At 39.0% G+C, this 23,498-nt stretch overlaps 1 long non-coding RNA gene across 1 annotated transcript in view; it reads left to right on the top strand.

Annotated features, from left to right (window-relative positions):
• Positions 1 to 23,498, top strand: part of LOC103280979 (uncharacterized) — a 232,780-nt gene that overhangs the window by 11,676 nt on the left and 197,606 nt on the right. The window contains exons 2-3 of the long non-coding RNA XR_009999885.1: positions 8,872 to 8,956; positions 16,498 to 16,633. This is a non-coding gene — a long non-coding RNA (uncharacterized LOC103280979). The remainder of the gene's footprint in view (positions 1 to 8,871; positions 8,957 to 16,497; positions 16,634 to 23,498) is intronic.

A 23,498-nucleotide genomic window follows, 5' to 3' on the forward strand; every position in this document is an offset into this window, starting at 1 on the left:
AGGTATAAACAGTTAAAATATAAAACAAAACAATAACAATAATAAAATGACTCCCTTAAAAAACACCGACTTTATTCTGAGATCTAAAACCTTTTCATACTATATAGTTATAGTACTATATTCTACTGTAACTATCATGACAAAGTCCTACAGAATCTTGGGATTTCCAGTTTTAGGGAGGGATAAATGAAGTTAGGAGACTGACTGTATAGTTTAAAAGGGTCCCTGGTCAATTCTGATTCTGTCATCAACCTATGGCTATTATTAATTTTTTTTGTTTATACCCTGCTTTATCTCCTCAAAGGGGACTCAAAGCAGCTTGACACAAAGCATTAGTATACAATTTAAAATATACAAATATGCAACCATTAAAACAAAATTAAACACAAACAGCACTAAAAAAATCATAGTTAAAATCCATCAAAACATATGAAAAGAGTTTCCAATTTTAATTTTTTAAGAATGTCTCAAATGTTTGTGAAATACCATTTTGCGATTACATTTTAAACTCTTTTCACAGAGGATTTTAAAGCATATTACAGTCCGCCCTCTACAGATTTGATATTTGTGGGTTTGATTATTCAAAGATTTGGGAAATAGAATCATAGAATCATAGAATAGTAGAGTTGGAAGAGACCTCATGGGCCATCCAGTCCAACCTCCTGCCAAGAAGCAGGAAATCGCATATGATCTCTGTAGGAATCTTTAAATTCTCCAATTCAACTCCATCAGAAGGTGACCATTAAGTCATGCTAGAGGATCTGGGACCTCTTCACACACGGCATTTTTGCCACTTTTAATTGTGGTAAGTTGTGAAGAAATTTCTAGAGAAAACTCTTTTCTAGGCATTTGTTTGTCTTCCAGAATGATTTTATGGTGAACTTTCAACAGGAGTTCACCTTAGAGTTGCTGTGGAGGACTAAATTATCTCAGATTATTTTTTATTTGCAGGGCTGTTTACTTTCCAGGATCAGATAGGATCTTGTGTCTACAGGGTATTCATACAATTTCTGCCGCAAGTACTTGCCATAAAACTCTGCAATGTGAATTTGTATTTTGGCACGTAGTGCTGCAATAATAATAATAATAATAATAATAATAATAATAATAATAATAATAATAATAATAATTTAACCTACCCTCTCTCCCCAAAGGGACTCAGTATGGCTTTCAAAAAACAAGAATAGCAAACATTAAATGCTGTATACAATTGTACAAATAAAACCAAACATTTACACATACAGTAAAAACAAATTAAATGACTATGGCAAGAAGTTCTACATGAAAGTAGAATCTGTGGAAAAAATGCATTAAATAAGCATCTGTTTTGACAGTCTTGATCAATTTATAGCTCTGGTATATAGACTCATTCTAGGAATGTTTTTATAATCAACAAAGAGGTACAGACTGGATTAAAATGATGCCTAGACATTTTGGGGCATAAAATAAAATGTCAGGTTTCCAATTGTGCATATGTTTTACGTCTATTTTAACAGGCTGTGGCGCAGCTGTTGAGCAGCTGCCTTAAATCACTCTGACCATGAGGTCATGAGTTCGAGGCCAGCCCGTGGCGGGGTGAGCACCCGTCAATTAAAAAAAAAAATAGCCCCTGCTCGTTGCTGACCTAGCAACCCGAAAGATAGTTGCATCTATCAAGTAGGAGATAAGGTACCACTTATAAAGTGGGGAGGCAAGATTAACTAATTTACGACCTGGAATGAGGAAGTGCCGTCAGTGTGGATGATGAAGCAGCTGCTCCCCCCTGTGGCCAGAATCGAACATCCCCTCAGAAGAAGGTTAACTTGCCTCTGCGTGTGTCTCTCAGTCTCTGTTTGATGTATTTATGGGCATTGAATGTTTGCCCTATGTGTGTTATAATGTGATCCGCCCTGAGTCCCCTTCGGGGTGAGAAGGGCGGAATATAAATACTGTAAATAAAATAAATAATAAATTTTGTCCATGACAGAACCTAAGCACAGTCATTCAATATGGCTAGAAATGCCAGTCTGTGTTTTTTATTTTTATTTTACAGAGATGGAAATGGTTCACTGCAAGAAAAGTAGTCAATGCCACAACTCCTTTTCTCAGTCATGAGTTTCTTGCCTCACTTTTAACTGATTCCATGCACCATGACATCATCCTGTGATGACCTTCAAGGAAGTATCAGTTAATGTTTAATAACATTGCTCCTTCATCAGGCAGGAAAAAGAATCAAAACTTGTGTGGGCATTTCATGAAACTGAAGGCAGGGCACTGAAGAGAGAAACTGGGATTGAAAGAACTTCAAGAAAGCTGCAATCTTAGAGATACAGTTAAAGGCTTGGGGGGAAAAACACCTTTCTGAGCCTTTCAGCATCTACAGTCCAAGCAAGGAGACAATTCAAGAACCAAAGCTTCTTCTTGTAATAAGCTTGTATTACAAGAAGCAGCTATTATATCATTCTTCCCCTTATTCTAATGATATATCACATTGTATATTGAAACTACAACTAGTGGATTTATGTGTCTTCAGGTCATCTGTTGATTTATGTTGACCCAATGAATTTTATAGGGTTTTCTTAGGCAAGAAATTCTCAGCGGTAGTTTTGCCATCCTTTGAAATATCACTTATAGCACCTAGTGGTTGTTGGTTTTCCATTCAAATATTAACCAGAGTTATCCATGCTTAGCTTCTAAGATAAGGATTTGATGCCTTTAGGGTCTTTAGACAATACAATTAGCACAATATTAACAATATTTTAAAAACTGGACTACCTCATGTGTACGGGATATAGGGAGCTGTAATTGTGTGTGGAATGAAGGAACACCACTCAGGATTTGCATGCAGAAGATTTCGAATTTAGGGCAAAACATCTTCTACTGAAGGCTGGGTAAAGGTTTCCCCTGACGTTAAGTCCAGTCGTGATCGACTCTGGGGGTTGGTGCTCATCTCCATTTCTAAGCTGAAGAGCCGGCGTTGTCCATAGACATCACCAAGGTCATGTGGCCGGCATGACTGCATGGAGTGCCGTTACCTTCCCGCGAGAGCGGTACCTATTAATCTACTCACATTTGCATGATTTCGAACTGCTAGGTTGACAGGAACTGGGGCTAACAGCAGGCGCTCATTCCGCTCCTGGGATTTGAACCTGGGACCTTTTGGTCCGCAAGTTCAGCAGCTTGGCGCTTTAACGTACTGTGCCACCAGGCTGGGACAGACCAATAATTTTGGAAAGCAGTTTCCAATCTGACTAATCAATAATGGGCTACGTAGACAAATTGTGGCAATGCGTTTTAAAAGCTCTTAACTCTATGCACTTAAGTGAGGGTCTTGGAAAGGGAGGAGAGTAATTTGCCTCTTCCCCCAAAGAGAGGCATGCCGTTTCGGCTGGAACTGATTTGGAGGGGGCAGGGCTGATCTCAATTTCATTCATTGCTTGACCTACAGCCCACCACGCCTGCCCATATAACAGTATAGCTTAGTGGTCGCCGTCAGGGGCCGGGTAGGAATTTTTTTTCTCCTATGTTCTAGAGGTTTTTTCGCCTACCCTATACTGTTCTCGGGGGCAAATTGGGATGGTGTGGCAGTTAAATAGGCTTCACCAAAAAAATGATAGGGGAATATACAATCTGGCATAAGCCCAGGGCACCACCCCCTTTGGGGTGAAGGCCATAAGCTAAAACACTCATCTGGTATCCATCTTGAACAGGTGAGGTGAAACTAAATGCTCTTGGAATGGGGAGAGTGGCCTCAACAACTTTGAGGGAGGCTTCTCCAACATGTTCCCCTTAAAGGTTGCTCGGGTTTAGCTTAACCAGGGACCAGTTGTTTTCACCCTTATCAGCCGAGGGGTAGGCTGGGTAAGGACGCTACCTCGGCTGTGTTTTACACCAGATTCTACACCAGAATATAGTTACATTCAGTTTCAGAGTTAAATAGGTAAAAATTAATAAAGTTGCCCATATTTTAACCCATTTCACTTATGTTGTCTCATTATTTTGGGGGTTGGCAGGCAATGTCACTTTTAAAGACCACAACTCCTAGAATCCCCCAGCCAGCATCGCCAGTCATGGCAAATTCCTCTAAAGCATTGTTAGGATCTGCTGCTGTGGAACATAGCAGCATTTGACATGTTCGTAGTAAAGACATTGCTCCAGAATGAGAAGCCTATGACTCTGTACAGTGACTTACAACAATTCATTTAAGAACAGCTGTTTTCTGTGCGACAGACATTGAAAAGCATGCACAATACGTTCCAGCTGGAGTTGGAGGCTGAGTAGAAGTTGGAATGGACTGAATGCTGTTGTGAACAATAGGGCTTCTCATTACTGCAACAATTGTTTTGTTCTTCATGTCATTCCTTTGCCATGGCTTGATGAATCCACTTATAGAAATCATTTCATTCAAATGGCAAGATTAGTCAAATGAGTTTTGGCAGATTAACATAGTGCTAAATCTGGGATGCTTCCTAGTATTAGTATCTGTTCAATCTATTTAAGACCAAGACACACTTTCAGATCCCAAATACAGTAGAGTCTCACTAATCCAAGCCTCGCTTATCCAAGCCTCTGGATAATCCAAGCCATTTTTGTAGTCAATGTTTTCAATATATCGTGATATTTTGGTGCTAAATTCGTAAATACAGTAATTACAACATAACATTACTGCGTATTGAACTACTTTTTATGTCAAATTTGTTGTATAACATGAAGTTTTGGTGCTTAATTTGTAAAATCATAACCTAATTTGATGTTTAATAGGCTTTTCTTTAATCCCTCCTTATTTTCCAAGATATTCGCTTATCCAAGCTTCTGCCGGCCCGTTTAGCTTGGATAAGTGAGACTCTACTGTACTGTTTGGATCCCAACCAGTTTTGTTTTTACTTTTAAAATTATGTCTTCATGCGGTGCTTAATGATGACTTGAACCATCCACAATATAGGAGAAAGGAAAAAGGAGAAAGTGCAAATAATTACAGATAGGTGGAGCAATCCTAACTCAAAGATGTGCCAGTTCTAGTGTGTTAGGGTTAGGTACAAACTTCTTTTCCTGAAAATAAAATGTCCTTCTGCTTGCAAAAACTATTGTCTGCATGCAGATCCCTCTTCTGCCGTCTGATCCACAGATCTGTTGACAGCAATTTCTTGCAAGAACTGGCTAACAACTGATATCAAAGGAAACAAACAGGAAGTGGAGAATAAATGCAGTGAAGGAGAAATCCAGTTAGATGAGATTAAACTTTCGCCAGTAAAGGGACAATGCCAGCCCAGATTCATACTATGTTGAGGATAGTTCTAAGAAACTTCCAAAACCTCAAGGTTGGATCTACAATTTAGCATCATTCTTGCTGACCTAGTGTGATTTTGCTCACCATCTTCACTAGTTAGTAATGAACGATGAAACTTTCAGTGCCACACTTCTATATCTGGACTAGAGCTTTCTAGGTGATTCACAAAACATAACTTATAGGACTGTCATAGACATGTTGAAACTAACCATTATTTTTCCTATATTAATGCCTGGAAATAGGAGTGGGCAGTATATTAGGCTCACCTCCTTCATGTGAAGCTCTGCTTAAGGAAATGGTTGTGCCTTGCCTGGAGTGTAGATCTCTACTAAATGCCTTCTTTCAGATTTCTTCAGTTCCTTCTGTATTTTCACCTCCCACATATCACCAAGATGCAACAAACTCCACAAAGCTCCTTTACATTCTGTGTCTTTCTGTTGGCAGCAAATAAATGCTGGCTACGCTTTTATTTTTCTTAGTTCTAACTGCCTCACAGCATCTCGAGAAAAGCGAGGAAATAGTGCAAGAAAGTCTCTGATGGCAAAGAGAAAGAACACCTGGATTTCCCCAAAGGCTCTGCTGGCAGAACAAAATCAAACTGTACATAACTAGCTGGCATAACAAACCTTTTGAAGTATAGCAATGTGCATTACCAGACAGCAAAAAATTGCTCTGGTGCTTGTGATATTTTTTATCCCAAACTTTTAAAAAACCAAGGCCTTTTTTTCCAAGAAGATAATTTTAATACCAACCCACCACACAAATGCTGCACCCTTGTAGCACTTCTGCAATCATTTTTTTTTTAAAAAGCTGCCTGTTTTCCACAAGACATTTGAGCACTAGTGCTTGAATCCTAAGACTGTATCACATCAAACCACTATTCTGTTACAGTGACATTATCACAGACAATACACAGGGTTGAGCACTTTTGATGTTGCACCTCTCTTCAATAGTGCAATTGCATTGATTTACCATTCTGTGGCACTAGCAATTATCTTCTAGAGTTCTTGGAGAACGGGAGAAGTCCCAGCAGATTGGAGGAGGGCGAATGTGGTCCCTATCTTCAAGAAGGGAAAAAAGAACGACCCAAACAATTACCGTCCGGTCAGCCTCACATCGATACCAGGCAAGATTCTGGAAAAGATCATCAAGGAAGTGGTCTGCGAACACTTAGAAACAAATGTGGTCATTGCTAATAGTCAACACGGATTTACAAAAAAACAAGTCATGCTAGACTAATCTGATCTCTTTTTTCGATAGAGTTACGAGTTGGGTCGATACAGGGAATGCTGTGGATGTAGCCTACCTGGATTTCAGTAAGGCCTTCGACAAAGTCCCCCACGACCTTCTGGCAAATAAACTAGTAAAATGTGGGCTAGACAAAACTACGGTTAGGTGGATCTGTAATTGGCTAAGCGAACGAACCCAAAGGGTGCTCACCAATGCGTCGTCTTCATCATGGAAAGAAGTGACAAGTGGAGTGCCGCAGGGCTCCGTCCTGGGCCCAGTTCTGTTCAACATCTTTATTAACGACTTAGACGAAGGGTTAGAAGGCACGATCATCAAGTTTGCAGACGACACAAAACTGGGAGGGATAGCCAACACTCCAGAAGACAGGAGCAGAATTCAAAAAGATCTTGACAGACTAGAGAGATGGGCCGAAACTAACAAAATGAAGTTCAACAGGGACAAATGCAAGATACTTCATTTTGGCAGAAAAAATGGAAATCAAAGATACAGAATGGGGGACGTCTGGCTTGACAGCAGTGTGTGCGAAAAAGACCTTGGAGTCCTCGTGGACAACAAGTTAAACATGAGCCAACAATGTGATGCAGCAGCTAAAAAGCCAACGGGATTCTGGCCTGCATAAATAGGGGTATAGCGTCTAGATCCAGGGAAGTCCTGCTCCCCCTCTATTCTGCCTTGGTCAGACCACACCTGGAATATTGTGTCCAATTCTGGGCACCACAGTTGAAGGGAGATGTTGACAAGCTGGAAAGCGTCCAGAGGAGGGCAACTAAAATGATTAAGGGTCTGGAGAACAAGCCCTATGAGGAGCAGCTTAAAGAGCTTGGCATGTTTAGCCTGCAGAAGAGAAGGCTGAGAGGAGACATGATAGCCATGTACAAATACGTGAAGGGAAGTCATAGGGAGGAGGGAGCAAGCTTGTTTTCTGCTGCCCTGCAGACTAGGACACGGAACAATGGCTTCAAACTACAGGAAAGGAGATTCCACCTGAACATCAGGAAGAACTTCCTCACTGTGAGGGCTGTTCGACAGTGGAACTCTCTCCCCCGGGCTGTGGTGGAGGCTCCTTCCTTGGAGGCTTTTAAGCAGAGGCTGGATGGCCATCTGTCGGGGGTGCTTTGAATGCGATTTCCTGCTTCTTGGCAGGGGGTTGGACTGGATGGCCCATGAGGTCTCTTCCAACTCTACTATTCTATGACATGATCATATTTCTGGTCACCTGCACAGCCCTGCCTTCCTGCATTATTATGATCCTCCTCCTCCTCCTCTTGTTATCATCACAATTGTTCAATTTCAGGATTAAAGACAACAGCAAAAAAGGCAAAGATATGTATAAAACAGAAGGAAAACAGTAATTTTGGGAATAACGTGTGGGATAAGGAGAATCCCGTTCTCTGATATCCATGTTACTGCCAGCATGCTGACACAGAAGCTGAAGGAACTTATTGCACCAAGGTAGGTGATGGGAACATTGCAGGATTCAAAGCGATTGATGTTAATACAATATTAAATCAAAATCCTACTTTGCAAAAGTTAAAAAAATAAAAAACAATGTATTTTAAACTCTGGTTAAAACTGTTAAACACATTTAATACATAATTACTAATAAGAGATTAAAAATAAAATACAATGCACCACACAATTTAAAACTCAGAGGCCTGCCTGAATAAAAAGGTCTTCACCTGCCAACAGAAAGGGAGCGGGGAGGGGGGGGGTCTGCTGAACATCCCATGAAAGGGAATTTCACAGCCTTGGAGCAGCCATTGAGAAGGCTTTCTCCATTGTCTTCATTCAACATACCTGTGAAGATAGTGGGATAGAGAGAAAGCCCTCCTCTGCAGATCCTAAAGCTCTCCAGCTTCTGTAACGAGATAAGGTTTTTCAGATAGTCTGGATCTAAACTTCAAAGAGCACATTGAATTGTGCCCAGGAATCAGCTGGTTATCGTTTGGTCTTCTGATTTATGTTCTTCTTAAGGTCAGATTTCTCCTAATTTTATGTGCCTCCCACCATGAATTTCCCCATTTGTTCCTGATTAGGAGATATCTGGGTCAGGTGGGTTTTGTAGATTAAGGCTCTGCAACACAGATGTAGCCTAGCCTGTGATGCTGTTGTAAGTATAGGGGGATGGCAATTTAAAAAACCTGGCATGCCAACATAAGGTGTAACAAAGTTTATCCATCCTTCTCCTCTTCTTAGAATTAGCTTCTGAAGCTTGCTCACTATATAGAATTCCAAGGTGGACTGATCTATTCTAGAAAATTTCAGACAGTTCACTCTGGGGCAGGAAAGAAAACTCTCTTCTATAAAGACCTGAACAATTTGTTTATGTATTGGTCTCTTTTGACCATTTTCAGGAACCTGGAATAAAGAAAACTACCAGATAATCTTAGGAGGCCATGTCTACACTGGCAGGCAAATCCAGAGCAAATCTAGCAGCAGGTAAGAGTTCACATAGTTCAGTCATGTTGAAACCATGTTGGTCCTACTGGACTATCATATGTCTGTGTAGCAGTATCATTTCCAGATGGTTGCAGAGCTCCGTATGAGCACCCCCCTTCCTCATAGTCATGTGGGTGCCTCTGCTGATGTAAGTATGGAGTGCCCAAAATGGCTAGGCTATCACACTCTACAGCCGCCTGGGAAAAACAATTGCAGCAACATGGACATAATCTATTCCCATTCCATGCTGAGCACAGAGAAATGGGGAGTGGGGACTGCTATGGCAAAATGCTGCATGATAAAAGGGGGAAAAGGCAAGGCAGAAATAATTTTATTTTTGAAGGTCTGCAAAAGGCTCAAAACGTTTTTGTTTACTTATGCAAGGCTTACTCAATCTGGCCCTTCATTTGACACCTGTTTATTGTTAGTTTAGGATAAAAAGTTTCCAAAATGTGTTGAATTGCTCTTCTTTGTGATGTAGAAACCTACCGATATCTTTCCACATTATTCCTACATCTGGAACCAAATCATCTGTCAAAGGAGTAATGTTCAGGAACACATTTAGCTTATTAACTGAGGTAATGGCATTGTTTTGTGCTGGTTTCTTGTTGTTCTGAGCATCCAGACATTGCTGAAGATGCTTCCATTTTCACTGTCCTGGAGAGAAAAATGCTGTATTACATCAATATGCACTAGATTGTATACTAGCCAGGTTACTATAGGTTCTGAGGTTGGAGTCTTCTTGGTGACTTTCACCAGCATAATGCACCAATGTGTCATCTTTTATTTTAGCATTGTGCAACAATGTGGTGTCAGTGTCCCTAGGAAAAACTGCCCTACCCACTCTTAACAAATCAGGATTTGGAATAAAGAACATTTCCTCCTGATGGATATGACCAGAGGTGTGCAAAATGCCAGACGTCGTTTCAGATTTTGGGAAAATTCAGAGATTTGGAGATATGAACTCTGGAAATATAATGCGGGAAGGACCCCTCAGAAGCATTATCCAAATCTTCTGGATAAATTTGGAAAATGTGTTGTTTCATACTTCCCCCACCCCCAATGTAACATATTATTTCGCCACCCCAGGGACAAGGACTGGCTGGTGTGATTGACAAAAGGAACTGCACACAGTTTGTTTTCTTTGTCAGCCAATCAGAAGAAGAAACCCAATCACACAGCTTTCTGCAAAGTTGGTCTATATATAGCTGTGCGGAGCTCCTCCATTTTCTATGGGTTGTGTGATGTTGGAGAGAGAGCATGTCGTTTTTAGCTCCATTTGGTTTCTTTCTGCCAGTTTCTGATTGTTTCTTAAACTTAGGAGTGCTACTCCATCTATTAGCTTTTTGAGAATTCCTTTTCTTTCAATATCTATCTTATACAAATTTAATTTTCCAAATTTTGCTAGGGAAGTGTGGGCAGGTGTGTTTGGGGGAGGGGGCTGTGAGTTTTAAAGGGGATTTTAAGTGAGAGAGTGTGACTTGCCCAAGGTTGCTAACACTGGAAAACATTCCTAAAAGTCATTGGATAACTAGATCTTTCTGAAACTTTGCAGGAATTATGCCCTACTCATGTTAAGTTGCTGTGGAGAAATTCAAGGCGATACCTCTTTTGTTTTTGTTTTTTTTAAGAATTTTCATTTCTTGAAAATTTAAAAATTTACAAAAAAATTGTGGATAACCGAAACACTCTGAAACTTGGCAGGCTTGCAGTTGTAAACATGCTCTACAAGTGTAGCAAGTTTCATCCTGATAGCCATAAAACTGACATAAAGATGAGCCTCACAAGTTTCCTGAATCTTACCAATACAATAACAAAACTCCAGATTTTGAATTACAAATTAAAACTCCTCCTCCAAATCTACCAGAAATGAAACAAAAACAAAACTGATTTCTGCCATTTCACACATCTCTACATATGACTTCCTATGTCATTCCCCATCCCCACTCCTACCTGTGCTGCCATTACCACCTCTGCTGGGATACTTATCCAGCCAACAGAATCATAATCTATTAATTAAAGTTATCTCTTTCCTGACATGGTTGATGTACTAAAAGTATTTCTTTTTTTCTTTTTTCTTTGTTTTTTGCTGTCATTTGTTTCCTCGCTTCTCTTTCATTGCCCTCATAATTGAGATTGGTTTTATTCTACTACGGGGAAAGTTCCACTGTCAACATAGACTGAATCCACCCTCTTCCCCTGGAAATACTGAAGTGCTAATGGGTTATGTAAGCAGTGGAATATTTATTTTCATTGTATGAAAAGAACACATTTCGTGCAGTTTTAATGTTTGTGGATTTTATGTTTTGGCTCATGGTTATCATCTCGCAGTAAGATCAAAACAATGAACAGTTATTACTTGTTTTAAAAAAGATGAGAACAAATTTAATTATTAGAACAAGCAAACAAAAGCATGAGGGTTTCTCTATCAATAACACCAAGCAGTATATATACTGTGGCTATCACTTTACTGTTGGTGACCCATGGTCCAAATTATTACCTGTCAGTATTTGCACTGCAAGCACATAGGCGGTCCCAATGGTGCTAAAGAAAAACGCTTTCTCCCACACATGGTTGTTGCTATGTTCATTGGCAAGCACATGTTCTGTTTAAAAACTGTGCTCAAAAGTACTTTGGAAACACCTGCCAGCAGACTGTTAAGAAATGTTGTTTAAACAAATATATCTGCCAACTTTCCAATGCTATCTCTTTAGCCATGCCAAAAAAAATTGGATTATTTTAAGCCAGACATGATGGATAACAGGAACTGGGCCATAAGGATGAGGCACTGAGTATGCTTCAGATCTTGTTTAAAATCACCCTCAGAGCTGACACAATCTAACATACAGATATCAAAATATGTAATAGGGCTCTGTGCCTAGAGTTTTCATATACATATACAGTTCATTTGAGAGAAATGTTAGGCCAAAGAGAAAATGTGATTAGTTCTAGGAGGCTACCTTATAAAGATTGTTACTAATCTCCCATATATCAAGTATGTAGTAAAACCCCTGTAAATATGGAGTCTGTACTTGCTGTTTCACTTACTAGCATCCTTGGAAAATGGTATCTCTAAGAATTTACTATGGTATATTTCCCCTGAAAGTTACTATTGAATTGCCCTGGATGAACTAGGGCACAGACTATTTTTTTGGGACTGATCTGGCATGCTGGATGCCAGATCGGTCCTGAAAGGACTTGTCACAGGACTCCCCCAATCATCGTGGAGATTGGGATGGGGAGCACCACATAGCAGTGCTAAATGCTTCTCTCCCCCCCCCCCCCCCATGTCACAGGTGGTCTCTAGACACAACATGTGACCTTCCAATTCCCCATTGCTGGTCCTGATGTCAGCCAGAGCAATGGGATACTGAGCTGACATCAGGACAAGCAACAGGGAAGAGATTAGTTCTGTGTTATGGCTGGAGACTTCCATGACATAGGTGGAAGAAGGGACTGTCCCCAGCCCAATTGTCCCCAGTGATCCTAGGTCAAGGGAAAGCCTGAAGTCTGGGGCAGAATTTGGGTTGTCCCCTGCCTTTTCGTAATGTGGGACTGTGTTAAGGTGGCTTTGCCCTGCATTACTGAGGTTCAGCCCTTTGTGGCATATGGCTGCCATGAGATTGATCCTAATCTACACCAACATAAGTATTCAGTATAGATGGAGCCCTAACAAAGTCCTAAAGAGGATTTAATTGTGTTTAGTCAACTCTTGGTTTTCAGGTAGCCACAGTTCAGACAGGAACATATCTCTTGTGACTATGTGAGGTGGGAGTCTTTCTGTAGTTACAAGGGTTATCCAGAAAGTACATTACGTTTTGGAATTAAAAATGAACAAAGTATAGGAGAAAACATTTACCATATGCAGTTGAAAGCCACACCCAAATACCACATCTCACGTAGTCGCCATTCAAATCTAGGCACTTACCATAGTGATAAAGGAGCTTTGCAACTCCTTCCCCATTAAATTCTGCCACTTGCTTCCTCAACCACTTGTTTCCAGCAATGGGGACATGGCTGGCAACGCAGCATTTTGGCGACGCTGCGCAGCTGCGCTAAGGGGTGACCGGCTGATTGGGGACAAGCGGCAGAATTTAGTGGGGAAGGTGTTGCAAAGCTCATTCATCGCTATGGTATGTGCCTAGATTTGAATGGCGACTATGTGAGATGTGGTTTGGGTGTGGCTTTCAACTGCATATGGTAAATGTTTTCTCCTATACTTTGTTCATTTTTAATTCCAAAACGTAATGTACTTTCTGGATAGCCCTCGTATTATTAATATTTTCCCCAAGAGGATAGTATATAATACTATTGCACAATGACTGATCATTGTGATGAAAATGCACTGGTATCTCCATGATTTGAAATTATTTTTCCAAATGTTCTAACCAGCTCAATGCCATTTCAGATGTATATAAAATCAATATTACTTTTAATTATCTAAATATATGGGTTATTTCTAGGGGAATTTTGAAAAGGGAAACAGGGAAAATCTATTTAATTTAGTTCTTAAGATAGTTGGGCAATGAAATTGCAGAACTTGATTATGAACTTGTTACTTGAAAAAATACAGCAGATATATAACAACAAATACAAAATAACTGGATCGGGGTGCTTTATAATATAACTTTTTTAAAAGCAACACAGATCTGCTACCCAGTTTAATGGGGTTGTGAAATAAAGATAGATTCATGATTCAGTGTCTTTGTCCCTTAGAATATCTTTAAAAAGGCTGTAACTCAGAAAGTAATATACATTCTGAACTGACTTAAAGTGCAATGAGATTAGTTTAATTTAAGCAGATGCTTGGGCAAACAAATATTCAGCACCTAGAATTTTTTCCATGTCCCATATGAAGTTGACTTCCAAGGCTCTTCCAGTTGTAATTTTTTCCCCAGGATCTAAAATGTTGGGGTGGGGATGAGGGCAGGGAAGCATTTCTTTCCATATGCAGCAGGTTGTTTAGGGGTATTTGGGTGCAAAACCTGAACCTTTTACAGAGATGCAGGAGTGTGGCTGTTAAATATTGAGAAATCCTAGGAGATGAGGTTCCCTATGTAAGATGTTCCAATGCAAAATTCTTCATGGTAATTTTTAACTGTCTTTCATGGTTTGTGTTTGGATTCCATTAAATTTTGTTACTATAATGACGGTAACAAAATTTTGTTACTTTTTTGTTAAGTAATTGAGCAAGCAGGGAAACTTCAGGGGCTCATTTCTCTCTCATTTTTAGAGCTATCGTGATGAAACTTGCTATTTCTCACTGTTAGCCCACCAAGTTTCAGAACATTACAATGATCCACTAATTTTGGGGAAAATTTTGAATTTTTGCAAACATTTTAAAAAGAAAAACTACAAGAGCTATCTCTTTGAATTTTATATACGATGCACATTATGCAAGATAATCAGCACATCAATCTCTCTAATTTTCAGAAATATTCACACATCTACTGATTTTAGGGATTTTTAAAAGTTTAGACAAAAACATTTATCACCCCAAAAAGCCATCACAGCAACCCCCTTGAATGTCTGTCTAACAATGTGTCTTTACGACACACAATTAACCAAATAACCTCAACTTAGCACAGATTTATACAATTACTTACTTTAGTCCTCTTTGCAGATTCAATAATTTTATTTATTTATTATTAGACTCACTCTAAATGGCTGGCTGCTGCAGCCTTCATTGGAGCTTTCTGATGCTAAGCACTGCATTCTGGGAAATGTAGTTCAAGGCAGGGCCTTTTGAATTCTCTGCCACAGGGGGCCTCACCTTCCTAAACTACATTTCCCAGAATGCTGTGTTTTCTGTCTTCCGCTCAACTCTGCTAGTCCTGCCCCCAGCTGCCCTTCCTTATGGCAACTAGCAAATAAAAGCAACCTGGGTCTTAATCTAAAAACTAGCAATGGCCTTTTCGCCAAATTTGCTTATACTGAAAATTAAACTGACTTTGGGAGGCATCCAAATGTTGCAGAATCTTAACAAAAATTATTGGTGAGTGTTTCGATTCTAAAAAAAATTCTCCCCGCTTTCCTTCATGTTTCTAATATCAATTTGTATGCACAAATTTAACGAATTTGATCTGACTTAGGAGTATTGATAATCTTGCACAGCCCTAGTAGTTACTTTCAGGCTCAGAAGCCAGCTCCGAGTCTTGTGGCTGCTGGGAGCTCTGATTCTCAGGCTTGAGAGCTGGCAGTTCCTTCTGCTCTTTCCCTCTACCGTCTGCGTCCAGAGAGCAGGGCATGACATCTACCATATATGGATAACCAGTTGAGTAAAAAGCCTTTCCTGATCTGATTGTTTATGAAATGGCTTCCTCCTGCCCTTCAGCAGTTTTGAATACTGCTCCCCCATCACCATTTGCCATTAAATGCAGTTTTAAAATATGTTATTCACTAGCTATAGCCCACAATGAAGATGAATTGACCTGCATACACAGAACGAAAATAAAGATCCCATGGTTTTTTGCAAGCATGTAATTTCATCTGGAAATGTTTAGTTCTGTCCTACCCTGTTCAGATAAAATCAATAGGAGCATTGCCTGTTGACTTCCGCACAAGCAGAATAAATCTCCAAGCCATCAGCTGAAACGCTGCAGGTTCCCAGGGTTTACTCACAATAATTCTGTGTCCCAGAATGAATGCAATATTATTTATCAAGACAAGCTGTTGGGTATCCATTTCTTTACCCTTCTTCTGTGAAATACGAAACGAATGGCATCATTACTGAACTGTTCTTGTGGTCTCAAATGGTCATTACAGTTTAGGTAATGTTTCCTACCAGATCACAGGTCCAGTAGATTCTATTTAAGGTAAAGGTAAAGGTTTCTCCTGATGTTAAGTTCAGTCATGTCTGACTCTGGGGGTTGGTGCTCATCTCCATTTCTAAGCCGAAGAGCCGGCGTTGTCCGTAGACACCTCCAAGGTCATGTGGCCGGCATGACTGCATGGAGCGCCGTTACCTTCCTGCCGGAGCGGTACCTATTGATCTACTCACATTGGCATGTTTTCGAACTGTTCGGTTGGCAGAAGCTGAGGCTAACAGCGGGCGCTCATTCCGCTCCGGGGTTTGAACCTATTTAACATGTGTACAAATCCTGTAGATGAGCATATGGGCAAGTCTACATGAATAAGAAGATCTGGATTCATTTCAAATTCACTTCTGGTTTTTCCAACAATATTCATGATCTCCAGTGAATAGCATGTTTGTTTTTTTCAGAGTTAAGTCACTCTTCTTTTTCCTGGTTTTGTGATGTCAGAACAAGGTCCCTGTGATAGCCAGAAGCTTGCATTGAGCTCTGTGGCTGGTTGGGAGCAATAACACAGAAGATAAAGTGATTCTCTAGTAGGGTTTATGTGATCCCAGTCCAGTTGGACCATATGGATGCCAATGTGGCACTGCAGTGAGTTAGGATGAGTGTATCTGGCGGCCTCTGGTGCAAATCCAGAGCGTTTATACTACAAGCATGCACTGTTGTCTTAATTACTACTGATTTTTAAAATAGCTGCTGATTTTGTCAAATTTTCTGGTATTTTAGCCACAACAATGGAGTATGGAAGGAGGTCCATAAGGAGTGCACCTTGAATTACTGCACTGAGTGTACCAACCCTAGTTGGTGCATGCAGCCACAGCCAACGAGATACACTCTCACGATATATGTCCTGTTACCTGAGGTATGATCTTCTTATATATGGTTTATATACAGGTGTTATGCTATCATTTTTTAAAAAATACGTTTTTATTGTAAATATCAGTGGAATAATAACAAAATCCATCACCATTTCAATATACACATCCAATTATATATTCTCAGTAACATTACACTTGCTAATTCCACCTTTATCTCCCCCTCTCCCCTCCCCCCACCCGCTGGGAACAGTACTTTCTTTCATTCAGATATTATTTTAATTGATCAATCGTAAATAGAGAATGATTCAATTCTTTATATTTTCTTTGTCCTTTGACTTTATCTATCAGTCTTCCCCATTTCAGAACCTAGTTCTTTTTGATTCAGCCTGATATATATTTAGTTGTCCTTTCAAGGATGTAATCCTGAAGCATAAATTCAGCTAGATATTCATACCATTTTTTAACTTCCCACTTTGTTTGCTCTTTCCAACCCAAGGCAACTGTTGCTTGAGCGGCAACGATCATGTATTTTATACTTTCCCTCCAGTCCTTAGTATTTTTGTTTTTATCTAATTTATGGATGAAGAATTCTTTATTTTTCAAAACCAATTTATGTCCTGTTAAATCTTCAATTTCCTTCTTTACCTTATTATAACATTTTTGTACTTTATCACATCCCCATCACATATGAATATATGAGCCAGTTTTCCCACATCCGTGCTAACACAATTTTGTGGTTGTTTTAGTTATATAAGCTGATTGGATTGGGGTTCTGTACCATTTAGTCAATATTTTCCTTTGGGTTTCTCTAATCCTTATCTGCTTGATTTTTTTTAATTGAATTGATCCAGTATTCTGTGTAAGAGTCATTAATGTTCAAATCCTCTTTCCATATCTCGGCCAATGTTTGTTTCAATTTATATTGTGTTTCAATTAATTTTTTATATATAAAACCCATCAGGCCTTTTTCCTTTTCTAATTTTCATTTTAAAATTTGGTCAAAATCTGTTTCTGGACCTTCCTTTTTCTTCCAATTCATAATCCTTTGTTTCAGTCCACTCCAAAGAAGTCAGTTACTTTGCCCACAAATGGTGTTTTGCTGTCATTGAGTGTTGACTTGCATCATGTTTACTGTTCTTTCATAATGAGGTAGATAGGTTAGGTGTCTGCTGTAGCTCCCTGCCCCCGTGCCCAATTATTTTCTCAAGCTCGTGGGTTGGGGTAAAGCTGCTGACATCAACAATGGCCATGGCCATGGCCATGAAGAATATAGAAAAATGATGTAATTCCCACTTGCCTATAACTTCATCCTATTTTAGTCATTCTCCTGGGATATCTTTACCAAATGAACGATTACACTGGTGTCGCGTTTTACTAGGCTAGCTATCATGGTCGCAGCATATCACACTGTTGCCAATATTGCAAGGCTGTTACCAAAGCCTATAGCTTCTCTATTGATTTAACTGTGTTAGAGTTAGCAGTCTTTGCATGTCTCTTACTAAATGCTGGCTTGCTTGTCTGTTGACTTTTTCCTTGCTTGTTTTACCATGCCTACCTTCTTGCTGCAGCATTCTAACCTGCATCCCATTTCTTTTCTCTTCTCGCTCTTTCTCAATTGAACAGGCATGGACAAACTTCGGCCTCCGGGTGTTTTGGACTTCAAGTCCCAAAAATCCCAGCCAGCCTACCAGCTGTTAGGATTTGCAAGAGTTGAAGTCTGAAACACCCAGAGGGCCAAAATTTGCCCATGCCTGCAATAGAACTGGCATTTGTTTATGCACAAGTAATTTGTAAGTAAAGCTATTTTTACATCTTTTTTAATGAAGAAGAGTGGAGTTTTTTTCTTTCTCTGTATAAGGTCTAGTTGTTGTTCAGCTTCTGCCTTGCTAATTTGTCTAGTCAGCTAGACAAATCAACTACTGCCTCTCACTTTTCACAACAAACTCAAGATTATCCTGATAAGTGGAATTTTGTGTGGACTGATTCTGCATAACATGTATATTTTGGCATAATTACTAATAATATTTGTAAAGCTGCTTTTACTAAAAAAACAAATATCTACTAAGCACTACTGAAGCTTAAAGGTCATGATATGCTAATATGCAATACTTTATCTTACCAGATATGTACTCCTTGGGGTAGAAATAGGATGCTTGTAAAATCTTGGCAAGGATATTGAACTTTTATGGAACTGGCTGCATGCCTATGCAGAAATTTATAATATTTACACTTCTTTTCTCAGAGAACTGCAGACTCAGAGAACTGCAGATTCAACCCTGCCTATTGAATAGTACTTAATTTTTAAAGTAAAAATTGTTAAAAGATAGTTACATTTTCCACTCAGCAACACACTCAAGTTCATGTGGATCTCATTTTCAATCTAGTAACTGATAAATCACTAACCAAGTGGATAAATCAACATGACATGGAAAATGGGTGTATATGTAGATATAATGGCACTCCATTTTTGGATCAAATTTATTTTTACATCTAAGATATGTAAGTTTTATCTAATGTCCTCTAGTTTATATCTTTTTAACTAAAGTGGTCTGAAAATTCATAGTCAGGTACTCACTGTCTTAGGAGCCTTTGCTTCACAAAGATTGGAAGAGTGGGGGCGAGAGATATCTCCAACTGGTCTTGTACAACACAAGCAATTTTCAATAATATTTCGATTCCTGTACATTTTGTGTAGCTTTGAAAAAGTCTCAGGTCTGTTCCTTGAATTGTCTCTGAGAGAGCCCGTACTGTTAGATCCTAGATACACTTGTGTGTGGGAGAGAGAAGGAAGAAGGTGGAAAAGAAGGAGAGAGAAAGATAATTTCAAACATTAAGCATTCAATACACAGTTATGGCAGTTTGGGATTACTTTTAACGTAACATGGCTCCTTTCACGGGAATCCTGGCAGTGGTAATTTCGTGAACTACTTAGAATTTTCTACCTAAAAGGTTTAATGCTGTGATTCAATGAAATTAAGTCTAGTCCAGTCTAGCAGAGAATTTAAAATACTACATCATAAGTATATAAAACTATTTAAATCTTGTTCTCATACAACAAGTCTCCTTGTTGCTGCTTTGAGTTTCTTGGTGGAGACAAAAAAGGGGTATAAATAAACATAAGAAGAAGAATGGATAATTTGATCATCCCCTCCCCACATGTGAGAATGTCTTTAAATGTGCAGTTTTCAACAACTATTTGCAATTCAAGATTTACTCTAAGAAAAAGCCACATGTAGGGTGTTTTTTTCACAGAAAACAGAATGCATGTTCAGAAATGGTATTTTCAAATTAAAAGCAATGTTTTTAATGTGATTTCTGTGCAAAATGTATTCTCATGTGATTTTTCATCAGTATATATCTCATACTGCAGAAATGTTCATCCATTTAAGGTTCTTCTTGAAAGGTTTCCCAACATGTAGGGAACCCCCTTTTTATCTGAGATCTGAATATTTATGAACATTCTTTACATCCCTATGTCATCAAACTCTAGCATTCCATAGAGAGAAGCCATGACATTGAAACAAGTGTCACCTAACTGGGCTTCTAGTTTTAGATAAGCACTGTTTTGACAACCTCCACACCTTTGCCCATATTTCCTGAAATATGTATGCATGCACTATATTTTCATGAAAGTATTCCAAGAATGAAGTACTATAGAAGAGACCAAACACTCTATCATGTCTTGTCCCAGAAACGGAGGAAAGGTCAATATACCTGGAAGGAGAGAAGAAGAAACATAGTAATGGCAGTTATGCAGTGGTCTTGGAAGAAGAAGGGTCAAGCACAGGTCCATCATGCCTAATTCTAGAAGGAGATGTAAAGTTCTTCCTCCATCCCAACAGCCACTGCCCTGGTCTCAGAGAGACAGAAAAAAGAGGCAGTATCTGCTGGATGTAATCTCCTCCCATACTGCCACTTTTTTTCTTTCCCATTTCCCTTTTCACCATTGATTTCCATACTGACATTCTCTTTTGTTTTTGATTTTTTTTACTAGGATTAAAATGAGGCAATGAGAAAAACAGATAGTCAAAAATAATGGTTGATATCTGGGATCTTTTCATAAGCTGGAAAAAGCGCATTTTCCTTTTTAATTTTCTTGCATTTTAATGGGCATGCGATTGCTCCAATATACCTTTAAAACCATAAAAAAAAATTGTGTCAATATGCTGTATGACTTTCTTGGCTTTCACGAATGGATAAAACATATGGGTTTAACAGGCCTCTGATCGGCTGTTTTCTTTACTTTTTAAAAGGGTACATGGTGTCACATACTGAAGGGGACTTTGGGCCTCTGGGAAATCAGAGGCCTGGAAGGACACCACTTCAAGGACAAGGACTACTTTATTGAAGCAATCCGTGTGTGACTAGGTAGCAAGGAACACTATGTGCTTAAGCAAAAACCAATCCCCCAAACTCATTTTTCCATAAACACGACTGGGCAACAGAGACATAACTCTGTTTCATGCTGTCTGGATGACTTCATTTGCTAAACATTCCAAAACTCACAAGAGATCATGTGATTCACTCTGCTTCATTCACTCTGGAAACTGATCTGTCCCTTTGATTCTGTAACAGCAGAAAGGTCATTCATCAAATCTCTGGAAGGAGTGCATCTATTGAGGCATGACAGCCCCAAGAGGGCGGATTTTATTATCTTCTTTATAAGCCTCCCTGATCCTTTGTTTTGTTCTCTTATTAATAATCCTCTCCATTTTGTTATCACTCCCTAGTCCTTAAAATAGTCCTGCGTATGTTCATGTGTTTCAATATTGAGCATGATTACATGCACGTTTTACATTACAATACAACTCCTTATCTGCAGACTCAATATTCAAGGTTCATCTTACCTGTGCTCCAAAAAACATAAATGCACTCTCAGAAATGTTTATGGGTCTCTCTAGACCCCCCAGTACTATTCCACAGCTTACTTCCAACCCAAGCATGGCATCGAATAGCACTGGAGGACCTCATGCTATTGATCCAAATATAGTCAAAATATGAGCGGTCATTATTATCCAGTTTTTTTAAATCCAAACTAGGTAAAAAGCTAGATATATATAAGGCAAAATGGTCAATACAATAAATGCATAGAAGGAAAAGTGACAAAATTGCTGCAATGACACATCAGAATCCATTTCCTCCAAATTATTTATTTACCATCTGCATAGAACTAATAGGAGACTAAGCCTGAATAAGATGTCAAAAATGGTGACGGAGAAGTCCTATGGGATTTAAAATTGAAACTGGCAACAATTAGAACATAATTTGCCAGACTTAACTGTGATTGAGAAAAAGACGTTTTTTCCTTTTTCAAGTATTTTATCAGTCCTAGAGCACATATCAGTACTGAAACCACTCTCTCTTTCACCCCATGCCTTAAACTGCCTCTTAAAATAACTTTCAAAATAGCTGGAATATGTTACTTATTTCACCAAGTGAATAATGTCATTCCTACTCATTACATTACTTATGAAATGTAATACAACTCTGCTATACCCTAATTAACCTTTCCAAAAATTATTTTTTTTACTAATAACTATTATTTTAACTCATTTCTTCCAGTCTCTGACAAGTACTAAATTAAATATGGTCTTGGATGGGCTGATCCCAATAATCTTCTGCCAGGCTAGTTCTGTGGACTGACCTTCAAGGGACAATTATCAAAGAGGGAGAGAAAGAGAGAGGATTTTTGCTCCGTATAACAAAGGAGATTGTGCATTTTTAACATGATAATCTTTATCACTCTTGTAGCTTCCTACAGAATGAGATACAGTAGTGGTATGGACCTATGGAAGCATTTTTGGGCAAAGCTCTTGATTCTTCTTCTTTGTGGCCAGTATAAAGCCTGTGGTGGAGGCTCCTTCTTTGGAAGCTGCATGGCCATCTGTTGGTGGTGCTTTAATTGTACTTTTCCTACATGGCAGGGAGTTGGACTGGATGGTTCGAATTCTATGATTCTATGATTATAATTATCTTATCTTCCTGGAAAATCTATTCAGTTCCCATTGTGTTTTAATGGGCCTTTTACTTCTCCTATTAATGGAACTGGTAATTGCAAGCATGCATGCCACTTAAATATTTCTCAGTTTTCAGCATGCTTTGGTATGTATACCTTGAGCTTCAAAACAACGTGTGCGGGCAATTTAACTGAGTCTAGCACAACAGCAGCATCCAACTCAAACAAATTTTCCAGACCTATTTGCAAGTTTTAAAAGTTGGACCATTTTATAGTATAGACTGTTTCCTCTTTCCATGATCTTCCTTGTGGTGGTAAATGGTGGTTAGGAGGAAGCAAGTTGCCAAATCCTAGCAAAACAGATGCAAAACAATCACACCGACAACCATTGCTAAGGATATTTATGGATTGGGATCTTAATAGTATAAGCACTGCTGAAAAGGTCAGTTCCTTCAAAATATTGCCCTCAATCATTTCCATGATTCTTGTCTTATTAAATATATACTAGAAAATCTATCTGCTATTGACCAAGGTATTGCTGATTATTTCATTTATGATTAGTAGCATCTATAATTCATTAAATTTGATTCATATTTTTCCATAACAAATGAGCCAAAACTAACAATATTTCCTCAAATGTCAAAGGATTTTGATGACTTTTGTATCTGTGTGAAATCAACCTATCTGTAAATAACAACTTTAATCAATTCTGGATCATTCACATGCAATCTAGAGCAGAAAATGCGGATATTGGAAGAAACGCAAAGCAGTTGACGGACTAGGTCCAAAGACTCTCTACAATCTTTGTTTGGTCTGATTAGTTTGTAACTCTTTGACCAATCATGAGGATTTGTGTGGTATAACAGATAAATGCTTGGATTTGAAATTAAAATATATCTGTTGAGTCAGAGGTTACCTCAACCAAAAACTGGCAAAAAGAAGATGAGAAGTCA

The sequence above is a fragment of the Anolis carolinensis genome, chromosome 6, assembly GCF_035594765.1.
Source record: "Anolis carolinensis isolate JA03-04 chromosome 6, rAnoCar3.1.pri, whole genome shotgun sequence".
NCBI classification, from domain to species: Eukaryota; Metazoa; Chordata; class Lepidosauria; order Squamata; family Dactyloidae; genus Anolis; species Anolis carolinensis.